General features: G+C 48.9%; 1 protein-coding gene across 22 annotated transcripts in view; it reads right to left on the bottom strand.

The window, feature by feature from the left end:
- LOC132216799 (carcinoembryonic antigen-related cell adhesion molecule 1-like) overlaps positions 1–19,292 on the bottom strand; it is a 287,472-nt gene that overhangs the window by 205,175 nt on the left and 63,005 nt on the right. The window lies entirely within an intron of this gene.

The raw sequence follows: 19,292 nt of genomic DNA, 5'->3' as shown, positions 1-19,292 counted from the left end.
ATGCAGAGTGAGTCACTGGCAAGTGGCTGGAAGGGGTGGAGGGCCTGCCCCACCACCTCCTCCTGCTTCCCACCTGCCTCCTGAGCCTCCCTGCCAGAAGCTGGGCCCCCAGTACCAAAGCACAACCCCCAGAGTTTCCTCGACCAGGCAGCTCTGGGTTGGGGGGCACACAAAGCACACAAGAAAGCTTCACTTCGGAAAAAGGAAAACACTCTCCATCAGAAAATGTTATGGGCAACACAGAGTTGAAAAGGAAATATCTACACTAATAAAAGAGAAACATGCAAATTGTTGTCACTCTGCTACACCCACCAGCCAATCCGCGTGACTATGCAAATTAACTCCCAAGAAGATGGTGGTTAATTTGCATATGCAGGCTCGTAGTGAAGACTGAAGGCTCCGGCTGGAGTGAAGACTGAAGACTGAAGAAGCTTGGCTTCTCCACTGCAGCCAGATCAAAGGCCTGGGTCCCGGGTGCCAGAGGAAAACCGGTGCCAGTAGCCTGGGGAAGGAAGGCCTATTGCATGAATCTTCATGCAATGGGCTTCTAGTATAAAATAAATTACTTTCCAAATACTCCTATTTGTATATATATATATATATATATATATATATATATATATATATATATATATTAGAGGCCCGGTGCACAAAAATTTGTGCATTCGGGGGGGAGGGTCCCTCAGCCCGGCCTGTGCCCTCTCGCAGTCTGGGACCCCTCGGGAGATAACGACCTGCTGGCTTAGGCCTGCTCCCGGGTGGCAGAGGGCAGGCCCAATCCCTAGGTGCAGCCCCTGGTCGGGCTCAGAGCAGGGCCGATTGGGGAGTTGGGGCTCAGCCCCCTGTCATGCACAGAGCAGAGAGATTGGGAGGTTGTGATGCCACCCTCAGTCATGATCAGGGTAGGGCTGATTGGGGGATTGGGGCACCACCCCCTGTCACACTCAAGGCAGGGTCAATGGGGAGGTTGCGGCGCCACCCCCTGTCACACACAGAGCAGGGCCAATCAGGGGGTTGGGGCACTGCCCCCTGTCACTCACAGAGCAGGGCCCATCAGGGGGGTTGGGGCTCTGTACCCTGTCACGCACAGAGCAGGGCCAATCAGGGGGTTGGGGCGCTGCCCCCATCACACACAGAGCAGGGCCCAGCAGGGGGTGGGGCACCGCCCTCTATCACCCATAGAGCAGGGCCGATCAGGGGGTTGGGGCGCCGCCACTGTCATACTCAGGGCAGGGCCGATGGGGAGGTTATGGCTCTACCCCGTCACACACAGAGCAGGGCCCGTGGGGGGGGGGGTTGGGGAGCTCCCCCCTACCAGGCACAGAGCAGGGCTGATCAGGGGGTTGGGGCGCCTTCCCTTGTCACGAACAGAGCAGGGTGGATAGGGAGGTTGTGGCCCCACCCCCTGTCACACACAGAGCCACAGGGCGATCGGGGTTTGGGCGCTGCCCCCTGTCACGCTGAACCCAGTGCCGGGAGGCCTTGTGACTCTGCTGATCCCGGTGCTGGGAGGAATATTACCCTTTTACTATATAGGGTAGAGGCCTGGTGCATGGGTGGGGCCGGCTGGTTTGCCCTGAAGGGTGTCTTGGATCAGGGTGGGGGTCCCCACTGGGGTGCCTGGCCAGCCTGGGTGAGGGGATGATGGCTGTTTGCAGCTGGTCACACACCCTTCAGGGTGGGGGTCCCCACTGGGGTTCCTGGTCAGTCTGGGTGAGTGGCTGAGGGCTGTTTTCAGGCTGGGGGTGACTGAAGCTCCCAACTGCTCCTTTTTTTCTTTTCTTTTTTTTTTTATTCTGGGCCAGCTTTAGCTTTGAAGCTTGGCTCCAGCTCTTAGGCCCCCGCGGCTGAAAGTAGGTTTCTGGCCTTTGCTTACAATGTTGCAATCCTGCTGGCTGAGGCCCAGTGGTATTTGTTACAGAGTTTCTTAAACTGCAGGCTCAGAGGCCTGCAAGGCAGGTGGGGAACGTTGGTTTCCTCCGTCACTGAAGCAAGCAAGCCTCATGTTAGTTTCAAGCTGCCTGGCTTCCGGCCGCCATCTTGGCTGACAGTTAATTTGCATATCTCGCTGATTAGCCAATGAAAAGGGTAGCAGTCGTACGCCAATTACCATGTTTCTCTTTTATTAGTGTGTATATATCCTATCTAATAAAAGAGAAAAATGGTAATTGGCGTACGACGATACCCTTTTCATTGGCTAATCAGGGCTATATGCAAATTAACTGCCAACTAAGATTGGCAGTTAACTGCCAACAAGATGGCGGTTAATTTGCATATGTAGGCACAATGCAGGGAGGTGAAAGGGAAAGCAGGAAGAAGCCCCCTGCCACTGACAGTGATCAGAAACCCAGGGGGGAGCTAAGAGCTGGGGGGCAGGGCAAAGGCGGCCCTGGGGCCGCCTTTGCCCTGCCCCCCAGCCATGATCGGAGAATCAGGTGCCTTTTCCACCCTGGCCAGTGAGAGCAGGAAGTAGGGGTGGAGCCAGCGATGGGAGCTGGGCACGGTCGAAGCTGGCAGTCCCAGGAGCTAGGGGTCCCTTGCCTGGGCCTAAAGCGGAGCCCACGATCGTGGGGCCGCTGCAGCTGCGGGTCCCCGTTGCCCGAGCCGGACGCCTCAGCCAGAGGTGTTAGGCCTGGGTGGGGCGGAGCCTGCAACCGCGGGGAGCCGCGGGTCCCCTGCCCAGGCCTGACGCCTCTGCCAGAGGCCTCAGGCCTGGTCAAGGGGCCGATCCGGTGATTGGTGATCGGAGGGTGATGAGGGTCAACTCCTCTGGCCGAGGCATCAGGCCTGGGTGGGGGGCGGAGCCGGGGATTGGGGGGATATGATGGTCCCCTTGCCCAGGCCTGAAGCCTGGGTCAGAGGCGTCAGGTTTGGGTGGGGGGTGGAGCAAGTGATCAGAGGGAGATGGGGGTCCCCTGTCCAGGCATGATTCCTGGGCCAGAGGCCTCAGGCCTGGGCGGGGTCCAGAGCCAGTGATCAGGGGGAGATGGGGGACCCCTGTCCAAGCCTGACACCTCTGGTGGAGGCGTCAGGCCTGGGCAAGGGGCCGATCAGGTGATTGGAGGGTGATGGGGGTCAACGCCTGAGGGCTCCCAGTATGTGAGAGGGGGCAGGCTGGGCTGAGGGACACTCCCCCCGACACACACACCCAGTGCACGAATTTCGCGCACCGGGCCCCTAGTATATATATATATATATAATTTGACTATGGTCATCATTTTCCTTTTTTTAAATTTTATTTTATTGATTTTTTACAGAGAGGAAGGGAGAGAGATAGAGAGCTAGAAACATCGATGAGGGAGAAACATCGATCAGCTGCCTCCTGCATACCCCCCACTGGGGATGTGCCTGCAACCAAGGTACATGCCCTTGACCAGAATCGAACCCAGGACCCCTGAGTCCGCAGGCTGATGCTCCATCCACTGAGCCAAACCGGTTAGGGCTCATTTTCCTTTTTAAATATTGAAATATTGGTCTTCTTGGGAGCCTGCGGACTCTTGGCTGTCCCATCCTCAAAATGGATACTTGTTGCACCTTAAGGAAGACAAATGCTCCTGTCCTCCCCCTGACAGTTCCTGTGGGTCCCCAGTGACCCCTACACGGTGCCCTGCCCCCCGCTCAAGGGGCCATTGCATGTCCTCGTTAGTGTGGCCTGACCAAGGTGTGTCTCATCTCACCTCACGGTGGGGACACTGAGCTGGGACACACCATGTGAGGTGCCCTAGCTAAGACAGAATTGGGTGACATCTGCCAAAACTCACCTTAGGGTGGTAAGATGGGGCTTCTGCCGGGTTGGCTGGGGAAGGTGTCTGCTGTCCAGGTTGGGGCACATGCGCACCTGGCTCCAGGAAGCTCGGGAGGCACCTGGAGGTAGAAGGCAGAGCCCTTGTGACCTGTCCCTTACCCACACTCCCACAGCAGCAAGCCCAGGAGATGCAGACCTGGGTCCCCAAAAGCTTGGGGCCTGGGCCCGGTTCACAACTGAGGCCAGTGGTACAGTCCATTTGGTCTAGAAGCCCCTAGTGGTGCGAAGAACTCAGTGTCGGGGGAGGGCTCTGCACAGTGGGGCAGTAGCTCATTTCTCAGCTGCAGGAACACAGCCCACAGCTCACAGGTCTCACCCCCACTCCCAGGACCCCCTCACCTGGTTCTGGGCAGCCCAGCTTTGCTATAGCACATGGCAGTAGGCTCCTTTATGGCCTGCTCGGTCAGGATGCTGGCCTCGGTGCTGCTGTCCACGCCCACGTATGCATAGGCATTCTCCTCGAAGCCCTCCATCTCTTGCTGGCTATCAAGCTCCGAGGGCTTGGTGCCTGTCAGCTCCATCATGGGGTCTTGGCTGTCTAGGCCGATGTCCATGATGCTGTGCTTGACCGTCATGTGCCGGCTCAGGTTGCCCTTGAGGTTAAACTTGCTGGAGCAGTAGGGACACTGGAAGGGCTTGCTGCCCGCATGCAGGTGCATGTGGCCCTTGAAAGCCATGATTTTAGGAGACCTCCCCTCTCTGCAGCTGTTGGCTGAGCCTGTCCATGTGCTACCTGACCCTTGGGGCAGCCTCTGTCCTCTGCCTGGGGGACTTGCTTGTGGTCCCCCTGCCTTCCCCATGGTGGAACAAGGCAGGGATGGGGAGCTGCACAAGGTCCCTGAGAGAGCAGGTGCACCTAGCCCCCTAGAAGGAGCCTGTGGGACAAAGGGGACACATGGGAGGAGCCCAGAAGGATCTGTGATGTAGAAATCAGGCTCCTTTCCCAAGTTCCTATGTTAATTTAATGTTGACTGTGTGTTCCAATGTCACCTCCTGGAGGGAGTAAGGTGAACTGCGGCTGCATCAGGGATGCTGACCAGGCTCCAGAGCAGCGGTCCTCAAACTAAGGCCCGGGGGCCACATACGGCCCGCCGAAAACATTTACCCGGCCTGCCAGGTGTTTTTGCCGCTGCTGCCTGTTGCTTAGCAGCCGACTAGTTTTTATTTTTAACTATAGTCCGGCCCTCCAACAGTCTGAGGGACAGTGAACTGGCCCCCTGTTTAAAAAGTTTGAGGACCCCTGCTCCAGAGGGTGGGAGCTGACCCTGAGCCCTGGACAGGGGTGGGCTCTGACCTCCAGGCTGAGTGGCCAGTCACTGTGGGTCCCAGGCTGCCCGACTTCATCCAGGACATGGTGAGTGCAGGGAGAGGGTGGTGGTTGTCCAGAGGACTCCGGATCCAGTGTCAGGAGAATTACCCACCCAGGAGGAGCTCACTGTCCCTGAGGTTTCAAGGAAGGGTCTGGTGAGGGCTCCTGTGGGGCTTCCAGGAGAGGGTGCTGGCCTGGGGCTCTAATGCCCAGGATGCCCTGTGTGTCCCCATCACAGCACTGGGCACTGCATCCAAGTCCCCTGTGTCCCTGACTGTCATCTGCTCTAGGCCTCCCCACGGGCCCAGGATCTGGAGCAGCTCCACGTGGAGACTCAGTAGGGGGCCCTGAGGGTCCCTCTCTTAGGGGAGATGCGGCCCCCCTGTACCCTCAGCCCCTCTTAGGTGGAAGCACCCCAGATCTTAGATTCTCCTGACCCATCCTGCATGGGAAGTTCCCGAGGACATCATGGGCTGGTCAGATGTTTTCAGAGACACAGCCAGGTGACCCCACAGATCAGGGCCTTTGGGCCCAGGGATTTGCCCCCTGACTTCCTTTGAGGTAAAGGTGGGCTCCTTCCTCCTGTGGTAGTAACTCCACCTGGGTTGAGAGTCCAGAGTTTGTGCCAGGTCAGGTGTCACTGAGAAGAGGAAGGACACAGGCTGTCACCAAGACCCAGCCTGGGGAGATGAGATGTCACTCACCAGGTAGAGGTGGGGAGGGCTGTGATTTTGGAGGAATGAATGGGGGTCTGACCCCTCACTGTTAGGAGACCCCTTCCCTCCCTTTTTGAGAAAAACAAGGGCACTTGCTGGCCCCCTCCCATGCTGAATCCAGGCCCTGGTCTCCAGTAAACATGCTCTGACCACAGATGTCACAGGTGGTAGGATAAGAGGGCAGGTGCCAGGCTTTGATTGTGTGGTTTCTATCATTTGTTTAATGGTGTCTGTGAAGCAATATGAAGGTGCAGACAGGCAGAGCTGGGTATTGATCTGGCTTCTGTCTCGTCCTCACTGAGATTGTCGCTGGAATGAGGCTTCTGTTCAGAGTCCCTGCCTGGGCACAAGGACTGGACCTTCCCATCTGTCATCAGGGGTTATCTTAGATGCCAGTGCTTTGGCTCCGCCTCCCTCTCTCACTGTAGGTTCCCTCCTCCTCAGACCCCTGATTCCCTCCTTGCTGAGCACGGCCTCTCTGGCACAAGGTCCAGGCACTCAAAGTGCCAAGTGACCAAACCACAGGCCTCAGTAAGCCTCCGCAGGTCGGAGGCAGGTGCTGGATCAGGGTCGCCTCATGGGAAAGGCCTCCAGGTCTGATATCCACCACCTGTGGGGACTTGCAGGTTCTATTATGGTGGGTGGCATGTGGCCTCCAGTGCACCCAGGAGCTGCCCTGAGAGCTGAGAGCCCTGTGGGTGCTTTCATGCAGTGATTCAATTTCCAGAGCTTCCCGCTCTCTGTGCACTGGCCTGAAGGCCCCAATTGAACCATAAAGAGGGGCTGGACACTCCAGCCTTGGGCCAGACCCACCCATCAGTGCCGGTGGATGCAGGGACATCAGGGCTCAGGAACTGCACACAGGGCACACACCTCTGTCTTCAGGGCCAGGGGAGCTTAGCAGTTACCTCATCCTTCTGCTGGTGGGAGGTGCTGGGATCTGGGTGAGTGCCCAGAGGCCCCCTCTCGCTTTGCTTTACAGATTTAAAGTGATAAAGTGTAAAAATTTTTACTGACAAACAAAATAGGTGTAGAGGCATGGATACCTGGACCAGGTCTCAGAGGGGAGGGAGTGGGGGCAATATGAAGAGATTAACCAAAAACCACATATGCATAGCCCATGGACACAGACAATAATGGGGTGAAGGCCTGCAGAGGGGTGGGGGCCGGTGGAAGGAGAGAAAGGGCGAAGTGGGGGACATCTGTATTCCTGCAACAATGAAAATTGTTTTTAAAAAATTTGTTCAGGGTGTAGCTAGCCTCTTGATAGAAGGGACCCTTACGTCATTGTAAAATGAAAACATGCACTGGAATGTTCTTTAGAGGAAAGCCAATAACCATTTTCAATTTATCAGTAACTGTGATGCAGGTTTAATTTTTCTAGTTCATCATCGATAACACTTTTTGTAGTTTAGCTCTTAGGAAGTGGTGAAAGCCGCCCATGATCCATGTTTTAGTTCAAGAATGTGGATTTCATGTGGACTCTCCTGTGATTTTAAGTGTTCATATAGGTCACCTTCTGTGAACACTAATGCCATTTGCCTCTGTCCATTTGTTACTCATCCCTGTGCAGAGAGATTCACATTTTGCCTGGAAAGCATCTGACCACCTTTCAAAAGAAAGTTTCCAGATGCTTCTGGGTGATGATGATGGCGCTAAAGGTGGAGGTTAGTTCAGGGTGGGCCAAGGCAACAGTTTTTGAGAACTTTTCCCTCAAAATGACCTGCAGAAGGAACCTGTCACTTGTTGGGATGGAGGGAGGACAGAAATAGAGGCCGGTAATTTAGTTACCACACCCAAGAGTGGACAGCAGATTCTGCCCAGAGTCTGAGAGGTGGAGGGAGGAATGGTGAGGACACTACAAAGACCCCACCGAACCCCTTAATGACGGAACATTATAGGTTCTGTAGTTCAGAGGGGGGGCCCAGGGATTGGGACAGGGGTTGTCAGCACACAGGTGCTGGGAATGAGACCTGATACTCCATTTTGGAGGCATAAATTCATTTTGAAGTCATGATGTCACAGTGTATGATTCTGAAAATATAGACAAACTCCTATGATATAGTTTTTCCTTTTAATAAGACCTTTCTTCCTAAGGATAGAAATGACTGTGTTTACTGCTAAGATGCATGAGATGGTATGTACATCAGAGTAGGCTGTCTAATGGCATGGCATATAGATTGGTTATGATGTGTTTTCTCTTCCCAGTGTCTACAGAATTTTCCTCACCCGACTTTGCAGTACAACCCACTGGAGTCATTCTGATTTGTGGCCACATCCTTTCACAACCCAGTTTCCAGCCGGTGAGCCAAGGTAGTCATCAGTCATCACCTCTAACTATGCCTCCTTCTGAACCTGACCCTGCCCTCTGTCTGACTTCAGCCCCAATCTCACAACTCTCCTGCCCCTTTCTCTCCTCTTCAAGTAGGAACAAGCCACTAGAGGGCACCCACACTCCTCCTTGAGATCCTGGAGACCTTTCCATCACTTGAGACAAATAAATGCAAGTGTTTTTACTGCAACAGCCCCCACCCTTCAAATACTCTTTAGATTTGTTCAGGGTGTAGCTCCTGCTTCAGACATCAGGGTCCCCAGGGAGCCCCTCACATTGGGGTGTGGCAGCATGGACTGGTGACCTGGAACCATCCCCAGGGCCTCAGTCATTGTAGAGGGAGATGGTTCAGGGCAGTGGGTAATATAGGATAGACACCAGGGCCCAGATGTTCCTGCACGAGGGGTGGTCACAGGGGACAATGGTTGTGAGCCTGTTGCTCTGAAGGCCCTGCCACTTACTACCTGTGCACATGGCCTTGGCTGGGCTGCTGTGAAATATTTCAGACTGGGCCTTCCTCAGTGGGTGGTGGGTCCTCCTGGGTATTTCAAGAATCGTCCTATTGAAGAATGAGGGGAGATGTGTTATTGGCCTTAGAGAGTCACATTTCCCCTAGAGCTGAAAAGCATCTGACCACCATTTAGAAGAAAGTGACCAAATGCTGTTGGTTGATGATGATGGCAGTCCAGGTGGAGGTCTGCTCAGGGTGGTGAGGGAGATCTCTCAGCGCCTGAGGGAGCAGGTGGTGTCGGGCTTCGCCATCAACTTCAGATCAGGACCCAGGAAGTGGGAGTGTGAGGACCTTCCTGACTCTCCAAACCCTCCTCAGGACAGCACTGCTGGGCTGTCTGTGGGTGACTCAGCCTCCCCTCCCCCTCCCTGTAGTGCAGAACAGGGACCCAAAGCCCCTTCAAGTAGAGTGGACCATGAAGGAGCGCAGGTGAGGGAGGGCAGGTGGACGTGAGGAGAGAGCCTTATTCCTGGAGGTGGGAGCTGTGAGATGAGGGCCAGCAGGAGGCACACAGCCTGCTTAGCGCCTGCAGCTGAGTCCGTGCCCCAGAGCTTTTCCCCTGCAGAATCCAGCCTTTTCCCTGCGAACATTCCATTACCTCCCCTTCAGCGCTCCCAGCTGAGGCCTCAGTGCTTCCCCACTCAGTCCTACATCAGCTCTTTGTCCCCTCACCTTGGTCAGCTCTGTCTGCCCAACTACCCAGTCCCCCCAGGGCTGCAGAATGGTCATTGCTGCCCCTGACCCCACCCATGTGGAGGCCCAGTCCTGCCTTATTGGTCAGCTGTGGGACCAGGCTCTTAGGCTTCAAGTCTTGATTACCATCACCGTCCTGAAGGTGTCAGCAGCTGAACAAAGGAGAGATGCAGGGACAATTGTTATCACCCTGTGAGTCTGCAAGTGGACATGTGGGGAAGGGTGCTGGGCGTGGCGGGGGACCCTAAGGAAATGATGGAATTTTCTGCTAATTTAGATATTGGTAGTGTGTGACTTGGGAATTTAACAGAGAGTTTATGGATATTTTCTTGAAGATCGATAAGAAGTAGTTGTAACTCAATATTTGGGTCCTCTCTCTTTGTTTCTTGATGAGTATGGCTAATGCTTTATCAATTTTGTTTACCCTTTCAAAGAACCAGCTCTTTGTTTCATTGATTTTTGTATTGTTATTTAGTCTCTATGGTATTTATTTCTGCTGTACTGTTTATTATTTCCTTCCTTTTACTTTGGGCTTTTCTTGTTTTTCTCTTTATAGTTCTTTACGTTGTAGGGTTAAATAGTTTATTGCTGATTTTTCTTGTTTTTTGTTTTGTTTTGTTTTGTTTTGTTTGTTTTGTTTTGTTTTAGGTATGGCTGTAGTGCTATGAACTTTCCTCCAGGACTGCTTTTGCTGTGTCTCAGATATTTTGGGTTGTTGTGTGTTCATTTTCATTTGTTTCTAGGAAGATTTGATTTCTTTCTTGATCTCGTTGGTAACCCATTCATTGTTTAATCACATGCTATTTAGCTTCCAGGTGTTTGAATGTTTTGGGTTGTTTTTACTGTAGTTTATTTATAATTTCTTCTAGTGTGATCTGAGAAAATGCTTAATATGATGTCAATCTTCTTGAACTTGTAGAGACTTGTTTTGCGTCCTAACATGTGGTCTATCTTTGTGAATGTGCCATATGCACTTGAGAAGAATGTATATTCTGCTTTGTTGGGGTGAAATGTTCTACTAATGTTTGTTAAATCCATCTGATCCAGTGTGTCCTTTCGAGTCTCTGTTTCCTTGTTAAGTTTTTGTCTGGAAGATCTGTCCAGTGATGTCAGAGGGGTGTTAACGTCTCCTACTATGACTGTATTGTCAATCTCTCTGTTGAAGTTCTCTAGAAGATTTTTTTTCTTTTTATATATATATTTTTATTGATTAAGATATTACATATGTGTCCTTATCCCCACGTTACCCCCTATCCCCCCCCCCGCTCTTGCCCTCCCCCTCCCTCCCCCCGTTGTCTGTGTCCATTGGTTAGGCCTATATGCTTGCATATAAGTCCTTTGGTTGATCTTTCCCCCTTACCCCAACCCTCCCCTACCTTCCCTCCAAGGCCCAACAGTCCAATCAATGCCTCTCCATCTCTGGATCAGTCCTTGTTCACCAGTTTATGTTGTTCATTATATTCCACAAATGAGTGAGATCATGTGGTATTTATCCGCTCTCCAGTTCCATCCATGCTGTGGCAAATGGTAAGAGTTCCTTTTTCTTCTTCCTCTTCTTAAAGAATACCTTTCAGCATTTCATATAATGCTGGTTTGGTGGTGATGAACTCCTTTAGCTTTTTCTTATCTGTGAAGCTCTTTATCTGACCTTCTATTCTGAATGATAGCTTTGCTGGATAAAGTAATCTTGGTTGTAGGTTCTTGCTATTCATCACTTTGAATATTTCTTGCCACTCTCTTCTGGCCTGCATGGTTTCTGTTGAGAAATCAGCTGACAGTCGTATGGGTACTCCCTTGTAGTTAACTGACTGTCTTTCTCTTGCTGCTTTTAAGATTCTCTCTTTGTCTTTTGCTCTTGGCATTTTAATTATGATGTGTCTTGGTGTGGTCCTCTTTGGGTTCCTTTTGTTTGGGGTCCTCTGTGCTTCCTGGACTTGTACGTCTATTTCTTTCACCAGGTAGGGGAAGTTTTCTGTCATTATTTCTTCAAATAGGTTTTCAAAATCTTGCCCTCTCTCTTCTTCTGGTACCCCTATAATTCTGATGTTGGTATGCTTGAAGTTGTCCCAGAGGCTCCTTACACTATCTTCATATTTTTGGAATCTTTTTTCTTTTTTCTTTTTCAGTTGGGTATTTTTTGTTTCTTTGTATTTCAAATCTTTGACTTGATTCTTGGGATCCTCTTGTCTGCTGTTGGATATCTGTATATTATTCTTTATTTCAGTCAGTGTATGCTTAATTTCTAGTTGGTCTTTTTTCATATCCTCCAGGGTCTCACTAAATTTATCGGAGGTTTCCATAAAATTCTTGAAAAACCTTATAAACGTTGTTTTGAACCTATATCCAGTTGTTTGCTTTCCTCCATTTCTGTCATTTGTGACCTGTTTCTTTGTCTCCACATTTTTTATGCTTCCCTGTGTTGGTAGAGTGGTTTTGTGTGCTAGGTGTCCTGTAGGGCCCAGTGGCTCAGCCTCCCCAGTTACCTGAGGTGGACACTCTTGGTGCACCCTCTTGTCGGCTTTGTGCACAGTCTTGTTGTAGTTATTCCTTGATTTTTGTAGGATCACTGGGAGGAATTGACCTCCAGGCCAACTGGCAGTGAGAATCAGCTGTGTCTGCAGTGGGAGAACTTCTGTGCTGAAGACACCCTTCTGGGGCAAGACTTGCTTCAGTGGGGCTTTGGTGCTCACTGAGTCTGCCCCCTGAGTGTGTCCCTTATGGATCTGAGGAGTTGTAATCCAGATGGTCCCCCTCTGACAACTGGGTACACTGGCTCTTGGATCTAAGGAGGTGCTAATTTAGCCTCTTCCTGAGGTTACCCGGCAGGAGCTACGAAGAGAACTGCAGATTCCCCTTCCTTTTTTGGAGTTTGGAGGGACCCTGATGAAGCCCAGCTGTGAAGCAATGCAAGCGGCTGTGGGGCCTTGGGCCTTCTCTTGGAAGTTCTGGATCTGTCTGGCCCAGCTGCACTTTGTTAGGTTATTTTCAGGTTGCAAAGGGCCGGGGCATTCATATGCAAAAGCCTCTGCTGCAGCCTGGGTGGGGTCTCAGGGAATCAAAGGGCGGAGCAAGCAGCTATGGTGGATCCTCAGCCCCGCCCTAAGGGGCCCCGCGTCTCGGTGTCCCGGTAATTTAATTGCTGCAAGCACCTCTGAGGGAAAGCTGCCCTCAAGTTCAGAGTTCTGCCTGCTGCTAGACAGTCCAATTTCTCCCCGTATGAGTCCTGGGTCCCCAGAGACTTCCCGGAACCAGAGTTCAGAGTAGTCGGGAGCTTGTGACTCCCTCCCGATTCAAAAAGACTGTCGTGTCCTCAGGTACCAGCCCCTTTCTGCGCGCGCGCGAGCCTCCGTACCTCTGCACTTTCTTCTGCAGCTCCTCTGGCTCTCAGTGTGCTTTTCTTTCCTTCTAGTTGTAGAATTTCCACTCAGCCAGCCTTCCTGTAGTTCTGGATGATGTCCGTCCTGTCCTTTTGTTGTATTTTTGAAGTTGTTGTGGGAGGCAGCAATTTCCTGGTGTTTACCTATGCTGCCATCTTAGTTTCTCCGAAGATTTTTTTATATAATTAGTGTACCTATATTGGGTGAATATATGTTTACCAGGGTTATATACTCTTGTTGGGTTGATGTCTTTAGTCTTATGCAGTGATCTTTGTTGTCTCTTGTGATGGCCTTCATTTTGAAGTCTATTTTGTCAGATATGAGTATCGTTCTTCCAGTTTTTTTTTCTTTTCCATTTGCATGGAAAAAATTTTCCCATCCCTTCACTTTCATCCTGTGTGTGTCTTTTGTTTTGAGGTGGGTCTCTTGTAGACAGCATAGAGTTGAGTCCTGAATTTGTATCCATTCAGCTACCCTACGCCTTTTGATTGGAGTATTTAATGCATTTACATTTAGGGTTATTATGGAGAGGTACTTATTTATAGCCATCATAATTCTGTATGGCTAGGTTTCTCTCTCTGTTTCTTCTTCTCAGCAATCCCTTACAACATTTTTATTTACTTACTTATTTATTTTTATCTCAAGAGAAACTATTTTAAATATAATAATGTTAAATGCAATAAACATAAATTATTCAAGAAAAATGATCTTAATATAATATTACATGCAATAAACATTAATATTTCAAGAAAATAAGATTATAAGTATAATAATATCATCAAAACTGTAATTTTTTATTCCAGATGAATTTTTTGAGAGTTTGTTCTGTGAAATATGCTGTTGGTATTTTAATGGGGAGTGCATTGAATCTATAGATTGCTTTGGGTAGTATGGACATTTTGATGATGTTGATTCTACCAATCCATGAACACGGTATGTTCTTCCATCTGTTTCTGTCTTCCTCTATTTCTTTTTTCAATGTCTTGTAGTTTTCTGGGTAGAGGTCTTTTACCTCCTTGGTTAAGTTTATTCCTATCTTAATTTTTTTGGTGCAATGGTAAATGGGATTGTTTTTTTAATTTCTCTTTCTGCAAGTTCACTATTGGCGTATAAAAATGCCATAGATTTCTTGGCATTAATTTTGTATCCTGCTACATTGCCAAATTCATTTATTAGGTCTAATAGTTTTTTGATGGAGTCTTTAGGGTTTTCTAAGTACAGTATCATGTCATCTGTGAATAATGACAATTTTACTTCTTCTTTTCCAATTTGGATGCCTTTTATTTCTTCTTCTTGTCTGATTGCTTTGGCTAGCACTTCCAGTACTATGTTGAACAGGAGTGGTGAAAGTGGGCATCCCTGTCTTGTTCCTGTTCTTAAGGGAAATGGTTTTAGTTTTTTTCCTATTGGGTATGATGTTGGCTGTAGGTTTGTCATATAAGGCTTTTATTATGTTGAGGTATGATCCCTCTATTCCCACTTTGCTGAGTGTTTTTATCAGAAAAGGGTGTTGGACTTTGTCAAATGCTTTTTCTTTATCAATTGATATGACTATGTGGTTTTTTTCTTTCAATTTGTTTATGTGATGTATCACGTTTATTGATTTGCGGATATTGTACCAGCCTTGCATTCCTGGAATAAATCCCACTTGGTCATGGTGTATGATCTTTCTAATGAAATGCTGGATCCAGTTTGTTAGAATTTTTTTGAGGATTTTAGCATCTATGTTCATCAGGGATATTGGCCTGTAATTCTCTTTCTTTGTGGTGTCTTTATCTGGTTTTGGGATTAGTGTAATGCTGCCTTCATAGAAAGAGCTTGTAAGTGTGCCTTCCTCTTGAATTTTTTTGGAACAGTCTGAGAAGGATTGGCTTTAGTTCTTCTTTGAATGTTCAGTAAAACTCCCTTGTGAAGCCATCTGGTCCAGGGCTTTGTTTGCTGAAAGCTTTTTGATTACTGTTTCAATTCCATCAGTAGTTATTGGCTATTCAGGTTTTTTGATTCTTCCTGATTGAGTTTTGGAATGTTGTATTTTTCTAGGAATGTGTCCATTTCATCGAGGTTGTCCAGTTTGTTGGAGTAGAGTTGTTCGTAGTATTTTTTGACAATCCTTTGTATATCAGTAGGATCAGTTGTTACTTCACCTCTTTTATTTCTGATTTTGTTTATTTGGGTCCTCTCTCTTTGTTTCTTGGTGAGCCTGGTGAGAGGTTCATCAATCTTGTTAATCCTTTCAAAGAACCAGCTCTTGGTTTCATTGATCTTTTGTATTGCTTTTTTGGTCTCTATGTTCTTTATTTCTGCTCTGATCTTTATTATTTCCTTCCTTCTGGATATTGTGGGCTTTTCTTGTTGCTCTCTTTCTAACTCTTTGAGTTGTAGGGTCAGATCATTTACTGCCAGTTTTTCTTGTTTTTTTTTTTTTTTTTTTTAGGTGGGCCTGTAGAGCTGTGAACTTCCCTCTCAGGACTGCTTTCATTGTGTCCTATAGATTTTGGATTGTTTTGTTTTCACTGTCATTTGTTTCCAGGATGCTTTTTATTTCTTCTTTGATCTCTCTGGTAACCCAGTCATTGTTTAATAGCATGCTATTTAGCCTCCAAGTGTTTGATTTTTTCCCCAATGTTTTTATTGTATTTGATTTCTAATTTTATGTCATTGTGATCTGTGAAGATGCTTGTTATGATTTCTATTCTCTTGAATTTGAAGAGACTTTGCCTGTGTCCTAATATATGGTCTATCTTTGAAAATGTCCCATGTGCACTGGAGAAGAATGTATATTCTGTAGCGTTGGGGTGAAATATTCTAGAGATGTCAATTAAGTCCATCTGATCTAGTGAGTCATTTAGGATTGCTGTTTCTATGCTGATTTTTTGTTTAGAGGATATATCCAGTGGTGTCAGTGGGGTATTGAAGTCCCCTACTATGACTTTATTGCTATCGATCTCTCCCTTGATATCTTCCAGAAGTTGTGTTATGTATTTGGGTGCTCCTGTATTGGGTGCATATATGTTTACCAGAGTTATATCTTCTTGTTGAATTGCTCCCTTTAGTATTATGTAGTGGCCTTCCTTATCTCTTGTTATGGCCTTTACTTTGAGGTCTATTTTGTCAGATATAAGTATCACAACCTCAGCTTTTTTCTCATTTCCATTTGCCTGAAAAAATTTTTTCTATCCCTTCACTCTCAGTCTGTGTGAATCCTTTGTTCTGAGGTGGGTCTCTTGCAGACAGCAAATATATGGGTCATGTTTTCTTATCCATTCAGCTACCCTGTGTCTTTTGATTGGAGCATTTAATCCATTTACATTTAATGTTATTATTGAAAAGTACTTGTTTGTGGTCATTTTTATTCTTAATGCTTGTGTTTCTTCTTGTCTTTCTGTTTCTTATTTTTACAGCAGTCCCTTTAGCATTTCTTGCATTGCTGGTTTGGTGGTAATAAACTCTTTTAGCCCTTTTTTGTCCGTGAAGCTCCTGATTCCACCTTCAATTTTGAATGATAGCCTAGCTGGGTATAGTATTCTTGGATTCATTCCCTTGCTTTGCATCACTTTGTATATATTTCATTCCATTCCCTTCTTGCCTGGTGTGTTTCTCTTGAGAAGTCAGCTGATATTCTAAAAGGAGATCCTTTGTAGGTAGCTTTCTGTCTCTCTCTGGCAGCCTTTAAGATTCTTACTTTGTCGTTGGTGTTTGCCAATTTAATTATGATGTGTCTTGGTGTTGGTCTTTTGGGGTTCATCTTGTTTGGCACTCTATGTGCTTCTTGGTCTTGTGTAGTTTTTTTTCTTGCCAGTATCAAGGAAGTTTTCTGTCATTATTTCTTCAAACAGGTTTTCTATTCCTTGCTTCTCCTCCTCTCCTTCTGGTACCGCTATTAAGCGAATGTTGTTTCATTTTGCATTGTCCCAAAGCTCCCTTAGGCTCTCCTCTTGCTTTTTAAGTTTTTTTTTCCAGTTGCTCCTGTGTTTGTGTGTTTTTTCCTACCTTGTCTTCTAATTTGCTGATGCAGTCCTCAGCCTCTTCTTGTATGCTGTTTAAGCCTTCCATCGTGTTCTTTATTGCAGCTATGTTGTTCTTCATTTCCTCCTGGTTCCTTTTCGTGTTGGTGACATTCTCATTCAGCTCCTTATAATTCTCATTGAGTTGTGTGTATTTGTCATCCAGCCATTTGAGCATCTTTATAACCATTACTCTGAATTCTTTCGCTGATAAGTTAGTAGCCTCAATTTCATTTAACTCCCTTTCTGGTGATTTCTCTTTTTCTTTCCTTTGTGGATTGCTTTTTTGTCTTCCCATGTTTTGCTGTAATGTTTTAATTGTAGCTCCGATTGCTTTGCTACCCAGTTTCTTTAGGGTATGGTGCTACTGGTGTGACCTCTCAGGTCTCCTAGGTTTGGTAGTCTAGTGTAGCTGCCTACTTGAGCTATTTGGGTTCTCTTGATATAGGCCTGCAAGCTGGAAAGGCACAACTGAGGTATCTAGAAGTCAGCAGCTGTGGAGGGGGTGTTCCAATTTTTGCTGTCTTATGGCCTTGGTTGAAATCACGCGTGCCCTGCAGGGACTCACAGTGGCACCCAGGAACCGTCTATTGGGGTGGTGGGGCTCAGGAAGCCTGCATTCTGGCAAAGCATGACTGTGGTGTCCAGAGTTCTGTAGTTGTGGGGTGGGCAGACTCAGCTTTTGCTGCTGCCTCCGTGGTTGGATACACGCGATCCCAGCGGCAGCTCACAAGGCACCTGTGGTGAGTTTGCCAGCAGGGTGTCCTGACACACTCTGAGGGGCCCTGGCACTGAAGCCACTGGATTGCAGTGTCTGTGGGCAGGTATCCCCGAAGAGGGAATTCAGTGTTTCTACAGCACAGCACCCCTGTTTGTTTAAGTATGTGACCAGCAGGGCTCACAGTGGGGCCCCAGGTCTGCCTGTGGAGTGGTGGTCTTGGGAGACCTGCAAACTGGAAAAGCATGCAACTGTAGTGTCCAGAGTTCTGCAGCTGTGGGGTGGGGAAACTCAGTTTTTGCTGATGCACCTGTGGTGGACAGGCTTGCACTCCCAGTGGCAGCACACAGGCGCACCCACGGTGAGTTTGCTAGCACAGGCGCACTGAAGCACTCTGAAGGGCCCTGGCATGCTTAATCAAGGCGTCTTTGGGCCGGTATCCAAGATGGGTGAATTCAGAATTTCTACTACCCAGGGGAGTGCGTCCCAATTAGTTCAAGATCAGACCCAGCAGAGGCTCACTGCGGCTTCCCAAAGTGCCCTGTGGAGATGGGCTCAGGGGGAGTGAGCAATTGTGGCAGTGCAGTTCGCCAGCGCTGAGCTCTGACGCACTCTGAGGGGCCCTGGTGCTGAAGGGCCCTGGCGCTGAAGTTGTGCAGCTGCGTGTGTGTGGGCAGTTAATCAGGCAGAGGGAATTTAGAATTTCTACTGGGGGGCTTTGCGCCTGTGTCTGTACAAAATCACATCCAGCTGAGGCTCCCAGTGACTCCTAGGAGAAGTCTATGGAGTGGTGCGCCTCGGAAACCTGTGAACTGGAGACATGCGAATGTGATGTCTGAGGTCTGCCACTGGGGAGGGGAGGCTGCAGGCAGGCTTGGTCCTCCTTTGGAGGTGGAGATCCCAGGGTCTGCGAGTGTGACTGCAGGATTTTGGCTGGAGTGGCTGCCTGGTTGGTCGCTGGTGGGCAGTCTCCCAGGTCTGTCTGGGTGGTGGTGCTGATGAGTTCCTAGAAGTGGCCACTCTCCCCATTAAGATGGCCTGGGCTCCATGCCCGTGTCCTGCAGTCCGGGGAGTGCAACAACGGTGGTAGTCTCTCCGTGTCCCAGAGAGCCTGTTCTTCCAGCCTCTGCTGCTCCTGCTGGAGTTAACTGTCCCTCACTCAGTCACACACACAACACACACATCCACTCACTCTCCTTTTATCCCTTCACTCACTCACTTCCTAACCCTTACCTCCATAATGCCAGCAGCCATCATTTGATGCTCCAAGCCACATCAAGGTTTTTGTTACCAAACTGGCTTAGTGGGGACATTTGATCCAACCCTGCCTGTCCAGGCTCTTCCACCCTCAGCTGTGTGGCCTTGGCCAGGATGACTTTCAGACCCTGAGGCAGCCCATCCCCTCACTTGGGAGGCTGGACTTAGATAAACAACAGGAGGTGCCTTACTGAGCACTTACTACCTGCCAGCACCGCTGCAGGTGTGTGGTGGGAACCAGGACAATCCTGAGGGCACAGTTCCTTAATTTTGCCTCATTTATAGGTGAGGAAGCTGTTGAGGAAACCACCCTGGTCAGCAGCTGGTGAGGGAGGAGCTGGACGGAGGGTGTTAGGGCATCCATGGGGAAGCTGGAGGCCACAGGGAGCAGGCCCAGAACCCTCTGAGGAAGGGGTCTTTGTCCTCCTGGCCTGGGCTCTGATGGGGGTCAGCCTGGGTCAGGGGACAGGATTAGGGTGAGGGTGAAGGAAATGCCATGGTACCTCCTAGTCCTTCTGAGGTACAGGAAATAGCCGAGGGAGGCTCCCAGAGCTACCATGATGAGGACCC

Source organism: Myotis daubentonii, chromosome 15 (genome assembly GCF_963259705.1).
Source record: "Myotis daubentonii chromosome 15, mMyoDau2.1, whole genome shotgun sequence".
NCBI lineage: Eukaryota > Metazoa > Chordata > Mammalia > Chiroptera > Vespertilionidae > Myotis > Myotis daubentonii.
The sequence above is the reverse complement of the archived record's forward strand: the minus strand, read 5'-3'. Positions and strand labels throughout refer to the sequence as shown.